The sequence below is a fragment of the Phasianus colchicus genome, chromosome 4 (genome assembly GCF_987193195.1).
Source record: "Phasianus colchicus chromosome 4, bPhaCol1.hap1.1, whole genome shotgun sequence".
NCBI classification, from domain to species: domain Eukaryota; kingdom Metazoa; phylum Chordata; class Aves; order Galliformes; family Phasianidae; genus Phasianus; species Phasianus colchicus.
The window spans coordinates 55,822,615-55,838,589 of record NC_143439.1 but is presented as its reverse complement, the minus strand read 5'-3'; positions in this window follow the sequence as shown (position 1 = coordinate 55,838,589).

Below are 15,975 nucleotides of genomic sequence, written 5' to 3'. Positions count from 1 at the left end.
GAAAGTTTTCCTTCTATTCCTTGTTATACTTCAATAAATATTCTAGTAGATATTCTTCGTCCATTATAATCTAAACACACAGATCTGGGGGGAACAACTAGCAGGGAAAACAGTAGCTGAACTACTTTGTTGCTAACACATCAGTGCTTATGGCTGAAAACTAGGAAATGGTATTCCAAGATGAAGGTGATTATGTCTAGCCAGATAGATGGGGATTTGCACTGTTGTGTGAACAACACATGAAAGAGAAGCTGTCTGATGCTTAAGCATTTGAATGGTTCAGGAGTTAAATTTCCTTAACATTAATACTTTGAAGAATTTCCTTCACTCCCAATTCTTATCACCTTAGATTTTACAGCACATTAACTCTAGAGAAGTCTGAATTTTATTGGCTGCATAATGGTGCCTGAAACAAGAGATTCTATTTCTTTTCCCTTGCAAATACCTAAAATTGAGGCAGGAAACTGAAGGGGAAAAAAGTAAAAAGGGGAAAGGCTAATATGTTTGTTAAAATAAAAAAGCAGCACTGGCCAGAGGTAAGCAGCCTTGAGCAGCACACTGACAAGAGACTGTAGCTCAGTGTCCTACAGCACCATGCCAGCCTGTGGCAATAGTTAGAAAATGAGAAAGGGAAAAAGAAAAAATGGGAGGATGATGAGAAACACATCTATGCTCTGAGGTATACCTACACCCAGATGATGGAGCAGGAGTTACAGGCCTGTTGTTGGCAGCTAGTACCATGTTGCCCTTGAGACAGAAGCTTGATACTTCTTGTTACCAAGTAACCAAGATGCATGTACACCCCATATAATATAAAGACATGTGGTGCAGCCAGTACCACACGGAGATGTGAAAAAAGCAGCAAGGGGATAGAAGCTGTAATGTGTCTTAACCATGGCACTCCTTCTAAACTCAAACCTATACCTTTCAGCAGGTGGAGCCACAGCAGAGGTTATAGCACGCCTGTCTGATCTCAGAGCTACTGCTCCAGTCATTAGCGAAGTGATCTTTGTGCCACCCTCAGTTACAATAAAAACAGTCTGAGACATCTGCAGTAAGGCTCAGAGGGGTCTTTTGTCCTACTACATTTTATCAGCAGTATTACTTCTGGTAAGCAACCACAAGTCATAAAACATTAAGCAGTAGGAAGCATAATAAATAGCAATTAATACATCATCATAGGTTTTCTAAGGAGGACGGAAATGAGGAAAAATGCATTTTGATGTCAACAGCAAAATTTCTGGGTCCTGCTTTTTGGATACTTCATCATCCTGACACCTGCTTACTTTCATAGGCATTTTAGCAGCAAAATTATCTGGAGAAAACTTTTTACTCAAGCAGACCTCACAGATTTTTCACATTTTTGTTGTTTTTGAAACTGCTGGATTTTATCTTGACAAACAGAGCAAAATAAACACATCCCATGTTCTGCTTCGCATTTCCCTGAAACATTTTCAATTGAGATTTAAGTATTTAGACTTCATAAAAATGATAAAATATATAAAATAAATAGCAACTACCCACTCAAACATATTTGCAGAGTACTGTGGCTATGCAATAGGTTCGTACCAAATTCACAATTATGAATCTATTACATAACTTTTAATCCTTTGTGAATTAGTAATCAGTATTCAAATAACATACATTAACTGTCCTATTAAATCTAAATTAATTGTGGTTCAGGGAGCATCAGTTTAAAAGGTTACCTATTTTCCCAGCAGATCTGATCTTTGTTTCATATTTTTTCATTAAAATTAGCGTTAAAGACTGAGTAAATGTATTTCATTTAGAATAGTTAGTTACTGCTGCGAATTATGGTCTGCCAGTCTCTTCTGCTATCAGCAATATTTAAGATTCGCTCATATTTCCTTCCATCATCACTACCAGTATCTAGAGATAACAAAATTTCACATATTTGTTTAGGAAAGTTAGTCCCTTTTGATTGGAGGAACTGACATTCATCAGATTGTCACAATACTTGAGTCAAAATTTTACTGTGAGATGTGCATATTGTGAATTTAAGGAATGACCATCTCTCAGAATGAAGTGTAAGACTGAAAATTTACAGAATCATTTTCCCCTCTAAATGAATCAGGATCACCACAGAATTGATCTAATAGTAACTTTATCCCTTGCAGTATTCTGAATAACAAATTTGAGTAGATTTTGCTTTTGCTAAAAGACTGCTTAGCAATGACCAATAACTGGTATCAGAGTTTTGATCTGTGGACCAAGATGTTTCATTGGAGAAAAGAACAAGATTCATTGCAAATAATATTAATTGTTGCATCATGTGATATAACATATCCTACAAGAAACTATTAAAAGCCTCTATTGACCTCAACAAATTGTATCCAATGGAAACTCTCCAAAAAAAAATGCTTGTCAGAATACCCAGAGCATGAGAATTCATTGCTTCTCTTGGTAAAGTATTCCTTTCTGGTTGCTCGGGTCATTATCTTGTGCTGTACAAGTTCTTATCTAAGTTCCATGCAAGCGGCTGTGTCCAATCCTAATGGATCCACATTGTTACCCTGAACTTCTTATCCATCACATCATGCCTCATCATTGATTTCCCAACTTAGAATGAAAATATTGCAGAATTTTCCAGAACAAAGTCTCTCATAAGAGACACTAGAAACATCTGAGCATAAGGAAACGTTAGGTGTATTATTTATTGAAGACTTAACCCAAATAACATGCATCCTAATGTTAATATGTAGCTTAAATTTCTTTTAAAAAATAGAATTATGTTTGGTAAGGAGTTACAGCACTCTGAGAGAAATTATATCTATGAAGTTAACTCAATCATTCAAACTTTGTGTCAAGAAAGAATGAGCTCAAATGCACTTAGGAGGTGTACTTAGAAAATGGCAGATGTTAATTTAGAATTTTTTTCCTGTTGAACAATTAAATTGCATGTTGACTTTTGCTATGCTTTTCCAGATTAAAAGTTTGCACAGGTCATAATGCTTTGAATACTTTCACAACAGTAATACTGCATCTGTTCTCTGAAATTTATTCAGCTTTGAAAGACATACTAAAGTGAACTTCTCTGAGTAAGAACTATGCTTAGCAATCTCTGCTTGGAATCTCAGCTGCAAGATAATTGAACATTGCAAAAAAAAAAAAAAAAAAAAAAAGAAAGACATGCTTTATAGATGTTTGACATTCTTCATGGTCACAGTGATGAGTTAAAAACAAGTGTGTTCTTTTCACAAGACATGAGTCTTCCAAATACAAAATATGTATAAGTTTTGAACTGCATTTTCTCCATGCCTGTGCAGGCCTGTTATGTTTGTCCTCTAGTTCCTGTTTTCCAGCATTTTACAGCTCGGCTGTATTCATTTAAGTTTGCAATGCTGTGTTGTAGGTTTTGCTCTCACTGCATGCCAGATGTGTCAACTGACTACCTGTTCCTGGCAGATAAAGTCACAAAGCAGGATGGAAGCTGGCATGAGATGAACAGGAAAGATTGCTGTAAAAAAAAAACAACATTCCTGAAATGCTGGTTGACATTGAGCTTCAGGTGGCTAGCTTCAGGTTTGATGCATAGATCTTAATATTTACTGCAGAAGTAAAACAGTGTGAGAGATCTTCCACAGTTCCCTCTGGGTCATGATCAGCCTGTGTGCTCCTTCCCATGAAAGCTGGATATTGAGGGAGCTAATGATACTGACTTGAAAGAGTATGAGCTTCATAATCTTGTCCAGTCTGTGAAAAGAGGGAGTGTTTAAAAAGAGTTAAATTGTGTTAGCTAAAGGAGTAATACAGACAGATTTACCACCCTGTAAATTGTTTAGCTGTTTGCAGCTGAGCATTGAGTTTAAGGCCAATATCTGAAGAGCTGATGAGATTTAAGTAATAAATGTCTTTGTGGATCAGTCCTCAGCTACTTAAAAACCAAATATTTTATATTACTCTGCCCTTTTAAAACAGTGCCCATTTTCTTTGTCTTGATAGGGCTTAATTTTTCTCTCACATGAAGCCAAAGATTACATCACTTCTGGCTCTTGGCATGCTATTTCTTACTGTTGTGCTGTAACACTGATGTTGTAGCTCCAGCTCCAGTTTGGCTAGAGCAGTGATCTTTAATTTCAGTTGATTCATGATCCAAAAATAATAAGCAAACAGCAGTGTCAACATTTTACTTTGCTGAACTGAACGTGTGCTTGCAGAAAACAAAAAGTACAGGCAACAAGAGAAGATATGGCCTTGTACAGTTTGAGTACAACTTGCTGCTTTGCTCACTGAAGTCATTTATTACTCAAACTAGATTTTATTAGTCAAATGTTAGCGTTTATTAGTTCAAAATCTGCCTTCATTTATTTGTATGCCTCTGGAAACCAATAAGGATTGGGGTTTAAGTTATATTAAAATTTTAAAGAAGAGAATAAGTGAGGGGTGAGGAAAGATTAAGAATTATAGGCCACTAAATTTAACTTCAATGCCAGACAAATAAGTAGAAGAATTAGCAAAGCAAGAGTAATCAGTATATAAACAGCTTGAGGAAAATGCAGTGATAAATTGGTAGCACATTTGTAAAAAGCACAAATGAAGTGAAACCAAACTAATTGGATTCTTTGAAAGAATAATGAATGCGTACATGTAAAGTAGTAGATGCAGAACTTCTTAATAACACTGATAGTGATTGCACATAGCATTCTCAGAAAGAAGCCAAATAAAATCAGATTAGATTGAAGCAGCAAAAAATGAATACACAGGTAAATAAATCAAACACTGAGAAACTTTATGAACTGTTGAGCTGGTAGCCAGGAAGAGATCAAAAATATTTTTAGATTATCTGACAACCTACATAGATCAATTTAGATGTGAAAGGCGATTTGTTTGCATTTTTTAAAAGAAAAAAAAAAAAAAAAAAAAAAAAGCAGCCCACAGCCATCCTACAATACCTACAATAGAGCAGCAGAAACACCTAAATAAAGACACCAAGTAGAACAGCAAAAATGTCATCCATTTTGGTTCCATGCCAGCACCAGAATAGTTTACATCAGCATCGTTTTTCTGCTACACAGCTGAGTTTCTTTATTTAGACATATTAAATACTCCAAAGCATGTCTAAATAGAGCTTTGATTGCTGCAGGATTATCTCAAATTTATTTATTGACATTGCTTCTGTTGACTGATATTTCTGTCCATTCATCTAAAAATTTCTTGATTCATGAAATGTTTATGCCTTTTTGTTGTGACTGAGTGAGAAAGGATGTCTAGTGGCATCGTGTCTCCAAGAACTTTTGCTCTGCTTTCTTTATGAAAGATAACAAAGATTCTTACATTTGTTCATTTATTTTACTATAATAGATAAGTACATTATTGGCAGTCATGGCCACCTACTCATTTTGACAACTCAGAGAATATTTTGGAAAACAGAACATAAACTTGTAGGCCCAAAAGCTAAGATCTGACAAGAGACCAAGAGACAAAAATTGATAGAGAAGGGACATATCAATGAGATTTTTTTGGTAAGCATTATAGATAGCAATTGTAGCAAGCACATTAGCTTCCTCACCATTGTCAAGATTTTTCATAGCTATTAGAGGAGAATATTTTTTTTTAGAAGTTTAAAGTAAAGATTATCAGGTAGTTTTCCAGATTTTTATGAGACAATCTTCCCATATAAAAAGGGGTAGCACAAACCTGAGCAGTGTGCCCTGATCAAATCTGATAATAAAAGACAACAAATGTTTTTTAGTGGCAGTAGTTGTAGAAAAGATAGAAATCCAGAGCACAGACAACATGGAGATGCAATGAACAAAATCTTTTACACAAGAAAAAGCAAATACCATTAAGTGATGAAGAGTTGATTTTATGTCTGTCCATACAGACTGCAGTAGTGCTTATTTTAATATATAATGGGTAGAACCAATAAGATACAGGCAACAAATAAAATCCTAGTCAGTGAAGATTTTGTCACAGTAATTTCTGCACCCTTAATATAGCCCATATTGCATTAAAGTAAATGCAAAATTGCTTCTGACTTCATCAGGAATGGCTTTGCACTCGTAAGTGCTGTGCCTTCTAATTTCAGCAAAGTACCAGATGACTTGAATAATTAATTTTTTTAAAGGGCAAGGATAAAATATCATTAAATAGATTGGGGTTACAAGATCGGGTGCTTATATTTAAAATTTAGAGGAATACTGCATTGGGTTTCTTCAGTAGAAGTATGGCATGGAAAGATACAAAAAATAAGGTAACTGTTCCCTTGCATAGTTAATGTGCATAGTAGCACAATCACAGTTATCTTAAAATTAATTTAAGAGTCAAAAACTTACAATAAAAATGAACTGATTTAGTTGTGATTTTTTTTTCTTGATAACTCAATTTCTCATAACTCATAGGCATATTCATTTCATAGAAAAGAATGAAAGCAAAGCTTAATAGCCTACAGATACATATGTACATTAATTAGGTTGCAAATACTGCTTGCTGAGAACAAATGGGAAATTACAGAGAAATTTTGTTTACAATGAGTATACTAGACAGTAAGTAAGAATGACAGTGGAATTGCTCTTACTGGAAACACATATGGCTGGAGTTGATGCTGCAATGTGGAAATAGAAGACGTGAGATACATTAAATGTGGCACACCAAGCAACAGACTTTCTAAGGCTTCAGATTCCAAGTCAGAAGCTACCAAGACATTTGAATACTCAGCCACTTAAGAATCCCACATGCACTTCTGAGAAAGTGATGTGTCAGGAACCTTTTACAAAAGCTTCTGGAAAGATTGCACCCTATCAAATGTCTCCATTCTTTGATGCCAGCTAATTACCAGCTGGTTTTAAACCTGGTGTTTTGAAGTAACAAAGGCAGGGAAGACTGCAAAGGTTTACAAAGTATCTAAGTTTTAATGTTCTTCCTTGTAAGTTATAATGGGTGCAAATACTTGACTCTCCTCTAGAAGAAAGATCATTTGTTGTAGCATACCTAGACAGATTAATTCATAAGTAACAGTATTTTCACTTATAAGAACTGTACAGCATTTCATTTAGGGAGGTCTGGCCAGAGCTTATTGCTTGAAATACTGTTTAAAGAATGTTTCCGAAATTTGGAAGGGTAGATTTTTCTTGTTTTTAAATGAGATACTTTAGTACATGTACGCAAACACACATAAAGAGTTCTCTAAGAATTTTAAATTGTTTTTCAGATCTACCCCATAGAAATGCATTTGGCACATGTACATATGTAAGTATATAAAACAAGATAACAAATGTTAAGATAATTATAGATATATCTTTTACAAATGCCCTCCTCCCCCCCCCCCCCAAAACAAAAGAAAAAAAATTACAACAGTATAAGTAATTTCAAGTTCAAATTCTCATTACTCATAATTACTATTTTCTAAAAGCCAATCTACAGTGAGAAGCAGAAACTCCAAAACCTGAGGATTTTTAAGTGAATTATTAGCATAATTTATATTCAAAGACATCTCTCTCACAAATCTCCTCTAACAACCTTATCCATCAAAGAAATACAGATTCTTCTGGGCTGTTGTAGTAAAGACTACCATACAATGATCCATTAAATAGTGTTCTAAACCGAAAATCGAAGTCTATAACTAAGACTAGGTGACAGAAACAAAAAGATTTTAAACAGGCAGAATGTTATTACTGAATGGTATTTTCCAAAGTGAAATAGTACAATACATATTACCTCAGCTTCACTGAATATAATCAATCTAATTTCTATTTGCAATCTGGAGGAAGGTCTTTCTAATATAGATATATTTTAATCCTCTTGTGAGGCTTGCGTACCTACATGTTATCTAAGTAATGCAAGACTCTCAAAACTGCACTGAAAAAAAAAAAAAACCAACAAATCAAAAACTCATGGCTGAACAGCCAACACCATGGACTAGTGCAGGCTTGCCATCTTAGTATTTATACAAATTCCTAGTAGACTGCTAAGCTTAATTGCTAGCATAGTATCACAACTAACAGTACTTAAACTAGTTAGCTGAAACCCTAACCTCTGTAAATATGTAACTACTCTGTAAAAATGTAACTACTCACAGCCTTCATTACAGAATAAATTTAGTTGAAGAAGGAAAAGTATTACTCCTGACTTGCTCTTGAGATTCTCTGTTTCCTTCAAGTGACTTCTGGTTCACTTATTTACTTTTCCTAATTTCACTAAGCATGAAGAGATTCCACAGGACCTCAGCCTTCTTCAACCATGTGTACAGACCAAGAGAAAGTTCATCATTTCTAGTGTGAGTTCATGTCTTCTTCTGAGGCATTTCCTGAAGCACTTTCCACACACACAACACTTGCATACACACAACACCGCATTGACTCCAGTCTAGTATATCACCCTTTATGCTCCTAGCCTTTAAACAGTGGAAAAAGTAATAGTGAAAACCCTAAGAAACATGGAATGTTGGGATGACCTTCTCAGGGCTTGACATCAGACATAGGGAAGTAAAGTTGCATATACAATTAATTTATTCATATCACAGGGAAAAAAAAGTTGTACTGTAAAAGAACTTTCACTTGTGATAAATTATCCTATGCTGGTACGCTAGGATTTAAACATGCATTTTAGCATAGCATTCCTTTGTATAAATAATAGCAATGAGCTAATGAAGGTATGCACCCAAATCTCACTCAGGCCTCCAATTGGAATAATGTCATTGTAAATCAATAGTCTTATTTTGCCAACCTAACTTTGCTTTTGTCACTGGAAAAATCATTCATAATCCACTGTGGAATGGTAACTATTGTCCTTAATTTTTCTTGTGTGGAAGTAGATTATCCCTCAAGATTTTCATAGTTTTAAGAAAGCTGAATTCACCAAACACCTGAGCCTTGCTTTCCCCACATCTTGCCCCACCAATTTAAGATGCAGCCAGATTTTATCCAACTCTTGCTGGTCATCATTTTATTTTGACTTAGAGCATAACTGTGTCTTTTTCACTTCACATGGAATGATCTAATCCTTTGTGATTTTGGAGCTGGGTCGGAGAGCTGTAAGTCTTAGCAAGTTTATATTTCTGGCTTAAAATGCCTGAGGTGCTTGAGCTGACACTCTGTACATCTGCCTTGCTTAGGCAGCATTTGTCGGTGAAACACCCTTATTCTCAGCATTTGTGCTCCAGATAGTCTGGCAAGTCATTGTATTCATACCTTCAGAGTGTGCTCCAATTTTTCTAGTCTCTTTTCTAAATAGGATATTTAATATCAGGGGAACAATTCTGTCTTCATAATCAATGTCCATGTTGATGACTGTATTGTTTATGAACCCCACCTAATGTACAGTCAAGCAGTATATTACACAAATGTGAAAATAAAATGCTTATTTTAGGATCTTACAGATGCACTGCTGAAGACCTCCTTCCTTTCCTACATGCAAATGGTATTAAAATCACCTTTTCAGCAACTAAAGAGCATTAGGTAGAGTCTCAGTTAAGATAAATTTACCTCAAAAACACATTCATCACTCTCTTCAAAAGTAAAGCCCCAAAGCAAAATGCACGTAGTTGCCAGAAGCTTTACTTTAAGCTAAAATTAGCCATGCTGATTAAGTGGATTTTGCATAACCTTAACTATTAATCCCTCATATTGGTCTTCTTTTCTTTGAAAAAAAACTTGGAAGTACCAATAACATAAAGGTTTATAGAGTCACTTTTTAATACTACTTATTTAAGATTTAATCCTTTATTTAATAGTTAACATTGACAACATCTTTTAATAACCCAAGATTTCTAACATCCATTTGCCGAACAAAACAGACATTTTAAATTCCAAAGAAATAATGGCGACAGTCACAGAGCAGAAGAAAGTTGATTTACAGAATTTTAAAAAGTACTTACGAGAGATAAAAGTAGAGTAACAGTAAGCTAATCCCCTTCCTTTAAACAGCATTCTTTTCATTGTAATTAGTCTCCCTCTCCATAAGGACTGAGGTCTTTATTTTCTAACAGCTAGACTGTTATTTTAACTGACCAAGCAAGACATACATTCACTTTTCCAGTGAAATCAGTATGGAATGTGATTTGAATTTTCTTTTTTAAAGTAGCCATTGTTTTACAGCTTCTTCCTCTCAAAAGGTGTGGTAGAACTTAGACTTGGATCATTCTATTTATGTAGAGGATAAAATAAATTCCTGAATTAAAAGTTGAAATTGTTCTTATTCTCAAATCAGTCCAAAGGGAAGTCAGATTGTTCTTTGCTGTGTGCCATTGCAAACATGACACTTGTTTGGGGTTGGTCCTGCTAACAGGATGGATGCTCTCCCTGAAGATCAATCTAACATGTTTTGCTTTAGAATCTCTTCAGGCTAACAGTACAAACTGTAGTTAGTTACCCAAGCTCAGCTGACACCTGGAAGCTCATTAGTTTACAGTAATTCCTTTTTTGTGTCCAAGCCTTACCTTCACATACCATGGCATTTTCTCCTGTGCCTTTTTGTACAAAAAGTAATCAACTACCACATTTTGTAATAACTGGCACTGTCTGAGATTTATTTATATTGCTAATAAATGGAAGAGAGCTCAGCAGGCACAAAGATTCTGCTTTCTTCACTTCAGAAATACTTGAAAGAAGTAAAAAAATGAGTGAATGTAGGAAGCTTGTAATTATTGTTCACACCTTTCTTTTGCCAGTCAAATGATTCAAAAATCAATTATAAAACAAATTATTAATTAAGTGAGCAATAAACATCTTTACTCTTTTATATCACTTAGGCTTCTTTCTTCCATGTTCAACCAATTATTCATTAATTATTTTAAACATCGTTTCATCAGTAATGAACTGAGAGCAGCTGACAGTTGTGTTTTGTGTTTCTATTTGATCAATACAAGCAACTGAAAATTTTCAGATCATTGATCATGTCAGGTTCTGCTGAGTAATTGTCTAGTAAATCTGGATATTTGGAAACTGATGACTTAGTGGTTCAAGGGTCAATTCAGCAAAGCACTGAAGTTAGCTAAAGAGAATTTTATTTTTCTCTTCTTTTTTTCCAGTGGGTGTTCTTCTGAATGATCCATGATCTCATCTGCAGTCTTTCTAGTGTTTTTCCTCTTCGTTAGTAACAGACTGTTGCTTCATAGATCACCTTGCTCTGTTGTCTGTACTATATTGCAACTAGGAATGGTATTTCAGAAGGAGAACACAGTGACATCTATAATTTTCTTAATGTTTTCTTTGTGTCTTTTTCAGTTATAACTGTCAAGTTTTCAACTTTGTAGCTGAAAGCTCTCAGATGTGATCACTTGCCAAAGTTCACTTACTGTTTTACATTTCAGCAAAACACAGTCATATAAGTTTGCCTTTCTTTCTTGCATGATGCATTGTGATCTTTTTTTCTTGTAGAGGTTTATGTAACACCTATAGTTGAAGACTTAGAAATTTAGCGTGGAAAGCATTTAGTATAGACATCCTTTACAGTGCTGTATTAACAGTCTATTCCTATTTGGTACAGTTATACAGATTACTCAAACTATTTATATTTTTCAATAATGTTGACTATGGAAAGGAGTAGAACTTAAAAAAAAAAAAAAAGAAAAAAAAAGAAATTTATGAGATTGCCAATATTTGGAAACCTGAATTATTTCTTCTCCTCTTGCAGAGATTCATGTTTCAGAATAAGTACATGCAAGCATTTATCTCACTAAATGATGTAGTGACTTCACTTAGGAAACTAGTGCCCAGGAGAGACTCAGCAGTTGTCAAAGTATCATAGAGAGACATTGTGTCTAAAAAAAGTGAGATGCACAAGTGAACTCGTGGGAGGTTGCAAGTGTCAGATGCTGTGAACAGGCTAACAGCTTTACTCCGTAGATTTCCCCGAGTAAGGCTCAAGTAGCTAACAATTTCAGGGTATTTCCAGCCTTCAACAGAAACTTCCCTTCATTTATCATAGTGATGAATATTTACTCTATATGTACACACAGTTTGGGAAGAGTTTGTTTTCAAGTTTTAATGGTTGCTAAGTGGATAAATTGTAAAGTGGTACGTGGACAACAGCAAAGATAAACCACAACAGAAAAGCATGGCAATTTTATAATGCTGTCCAATGAAAAAGCTATTGTTTGCAGATAGATTTGCCATTTCTTTTAAAGTTCCAATTCTTCCATCAAATACTTATCCACCCTCTTATGAGGTTGTGATCATAAGAGCGATTCTAATTATTTATTTTACAAAACCACCTCTTTCTCTGACAGATTCACAGGAGAAAATTGAATGATAAAAAGGTAATCTATAACATCATTTATGCCATTCATATTTGAATTGGTTTTATGGTGAACACAAACATTTAAGATTTACTTCTCCACAGGGGCTGAGGTATTGTACTATTTACTTTAATAGGCAATCATTCAACTTTTTAACTTAAAGTGCAAAGAAAATCTAGTACAGGAAACTTGCCATTGCAAAGTTATGAATGAAATGATACATTTTTAGCATCCACTCAGCAGTACATAGGAGTTACTGCATACAAAATGTTCAGAAGAGCAGAGCTGAGATGCATGATTTTGAGTTTAAAGTCTTTTTTCTGACACTTTAACATCTGAGTTTATACAGCTCTGTTAACGTCAGTTTTTGAAGGACTATTTGAGTCCATTATTCCACATGTGCTTTCCAGGACAAATCAGCACAGTAACTTACTTTAATTAAATCTAACAAAAATCTTCTACTAGATTTTTGTTTTTCTAATCACATATTATAGAAAAAAAAATATCCATCTGCATGTTTTTCAAACATTCAGAAATGTGCTCAATGACAGATGATAATTTTACAGTAGTTGCAGAAGGTACAGATAGATATTATCCTGAAAAGGACATTAGCCTGATGAAAGATCTAAATGTCTTCCTAATCCTGATATTGACCTTTCTTATGGCTTTTAAGAAATCATTTATCTTTCCTCCAGGGACTCTCTTCTCCTTCATAGTATCTTTTCAGGGACAGAGAAAGAAGATCTAAGCATAACAGCACTGGAATCTTTTTGTGCTGGAATCTGTATTATAGACATATGATATCAGTTGTGGGGTTTTTGTTGTTGGTGGTGGTGTTTTTTTTTTAAGGATTCTTTGTCTTGAACACTTGACACTGTTATTCCCTACTTATTTTCTCTCTTTCTGCTGTTCCATCTGGGAACTCTCCTCATTACTAATAAGAAAAAGAATTGCAAAAAATATCAGGAATGAATATCACCCTTTTTTTTTTTTTTTTATCAAAAGACAAATTAAGGAGTAAGAATAAACCAATGCCTAGATAAATGAATGGCTGCTGTAAAGTATTCCGTGCAAATAGCTAGATGTTACCATAAATAAAATTTGTAGTTATCACTATAACTTCTCTTAAGAAAATATTCCCAGCTTGCTTTGCCAAGCTGACATTCTCACCAAACTTTTCTGGAAGTGCAAAAGTTTTGTTGTGTTTGAACCTTCTCCTTGAAAGGCAAAGGTATGCTTAAGGTTCTACTCTAGCTGTATAACAACTGCAAGCTTTATAACCAACTGCACATGACAGGGCATGCTGAAATACACATCTTGGGTCTGTTCTAGGCATCAGTCCAAGATTCTATGCTGTAACTGCAAGAGAAATATAGATATTTTGAGTATATGTAACCTACAGTCTTCAGAAAACCCTTAGAAATCTTATCTATAGCCAATGTTAGCTAGGAGTTGGTTAATCTTGACTGGGATAGAGAGAGTGAAAATTCCAATCCATTTTTGCAATAACCATTTAACATCCTGTTGCAATAGTGGCAGTGCAGTTGTATTAAAAGAAGTCTGAGAAAGTAGTTTCTGAAACATCAGATACAATTATGAAGAAAAAGATGTTTTGCTGGAGGAAAAAAAAAAATAGTACCATTCATGTTTTCTTCTCCTTTCATTCAGATTGACTAAATATACATATGTGTATTTATGAAATATTTGTGAAAACTAAGACCTAATCTAAATTCCAATGACTTTAATGGAAAGCTTGAGGTGATTTTGATCATAAGAGCTGTTTCTATCCATAAGGAATCTGAAGTGGGAATTTTTTCTAATGTATTTGTTAGAAACAAGATTGAATTTACATTTGACTGCACTCTAAGGAATTCCACAATAGTATGTTTAAAAGGAAGAAAATTATGAAGATAGACAGATTTTTAAAAGTAGTGATAATTATAACGTCCTATTTATTTATTTTCATTGTTGGAACTGCTAGAACTGAGGTATTTTGTGAGAATTTAGTACTGTAATGCAGTTTTTGTTGATAAGATATTCAGAGTGGAAAAAAAAAACAGGGGGGGCAGGAATAATTTCAGCGTATGGTTAGGCACACATGCTGCTAAGGGTATGCATATAGTTCTAACCTGACTGGTGCAAAGTAAGAACTTGATTCTTTTCTTGCAAATATTTCAGCTAACTCCTCTAGCTTGCATCTACTCCTCATTGCTTTGAAGCACAATTGTTTCTCTTTTCTCTTTTCTTTCTCTTTCTGGTCACAGATTTGCCCTGGTTGGATCAGAGATGTTTGAAATGTAAGATTTTTGCAGGGAAAAGCAAGCATCTTCAGACACTGAAGGAACAAATTGAAATTTGGACAGAAATGCCAAACGTGTGCTGGCATTTGAATTAGTTTCTTGCCATATCTGGCATGATTAATTAAACTTTGGACCCAATATAAGCCATGGAAGAAAAACCCTTTGCATAAGCCCAGTGGAGAACTTGTTAGTGTTTGGCTGTTCAATTTTCCAAAGATTCAGACTCCTTTGAGAATGTTTCAGTCATTCGCAGCTTCTTTGAATTACCTGTACTGGGCTGTTCCTGCAGAGACTGAACAGGCCCCATTCTGGAGTTCAGAGGCCAAGCAAAACATTCCCTTCCATTTTCCTACTGCTGCCAAAGGTTGTTTGAAAAAAAACCAACAGGCACTAAGATTAGGAATTCAGGCCAGAAGCAGAGTATAAAAATAATTTATAATCAGTAGAGCACACTCTATTGCAGAACTTGGAACCCAGCATAAAGTTCCTTAGTCTTTGGCAAGAAAACAAATAACTGGAACTAGTGACAAGCTGTAGTAATAGTCCACATAAAGGGTAACAGTTTTCTGTTGCTGCAGGTTTTTGCTTTGGCTTAGACAAAGAGAGGAAAGTGATGTGGGTATCAGCATCACAAGTGGCTGTATTTTAAATACAGTTAATAAAGTGCTCTATGCATTCTTCTAACAGAATGGTAATTTACAACATCTGCTTTTCAAAGGCTAGAAAATAATAGGTTGCCTTTCCCCCCTCCCAGGATGTATCAATCTGATCACGACATAGTCCCTTAATTACGCAAACACCCACTACTTTTCCACAGGCCTCCATGGGAATGTAAAGAACCAGACTGTAAAGAGCTCGGTATGTGCATTCAGCCAGCCTTCCCATCTGCACATCGTTACTTATTGCCTCCTACTGGAAACTGATCACTTCACAGCCAAAAGCTTTAAAACAGCAACCATTACTAGATCTGTTCACCAGTTTTATTTGAAAAAGGTAATTAAGAGGTACTGAGGAGGTGGATAGAAAAACAGACTTGCTTACTCATAAACTCCACTTTTTTTTTTTTTCTTGTGATGTTTATAAAATGATTTAGTATTTAATCAGAAGAGGAAAAATGTACATGATTCTGTCTGTGATGTGTGAATGTTTAGCTTTCTCTGAGCAAAACTAAAATATGGGGAAGTTAAATTGAATGAGATACTGTATTCATCCGTGTGACTTCTTTGCTAAGTAGACAACCTCTGTGATGACAAAAAAGGTCATTGCTGCACCATTAAACCTGCCATATCCTTTAATCTTTTTTTTTTGTTGTTGTTATTATTATTTTTATGTTTAAATCAAACAGAAGGCATCTATGTTAAACGGTTATATTGAATTTTGATTTTCTTTTGATTCTATTAGTTTAGATTCAGGCTCAGGTACATGTTTTGTGATATTTCCAGAATAACATCATCCTCAGACATCACTGCACATCTGTAA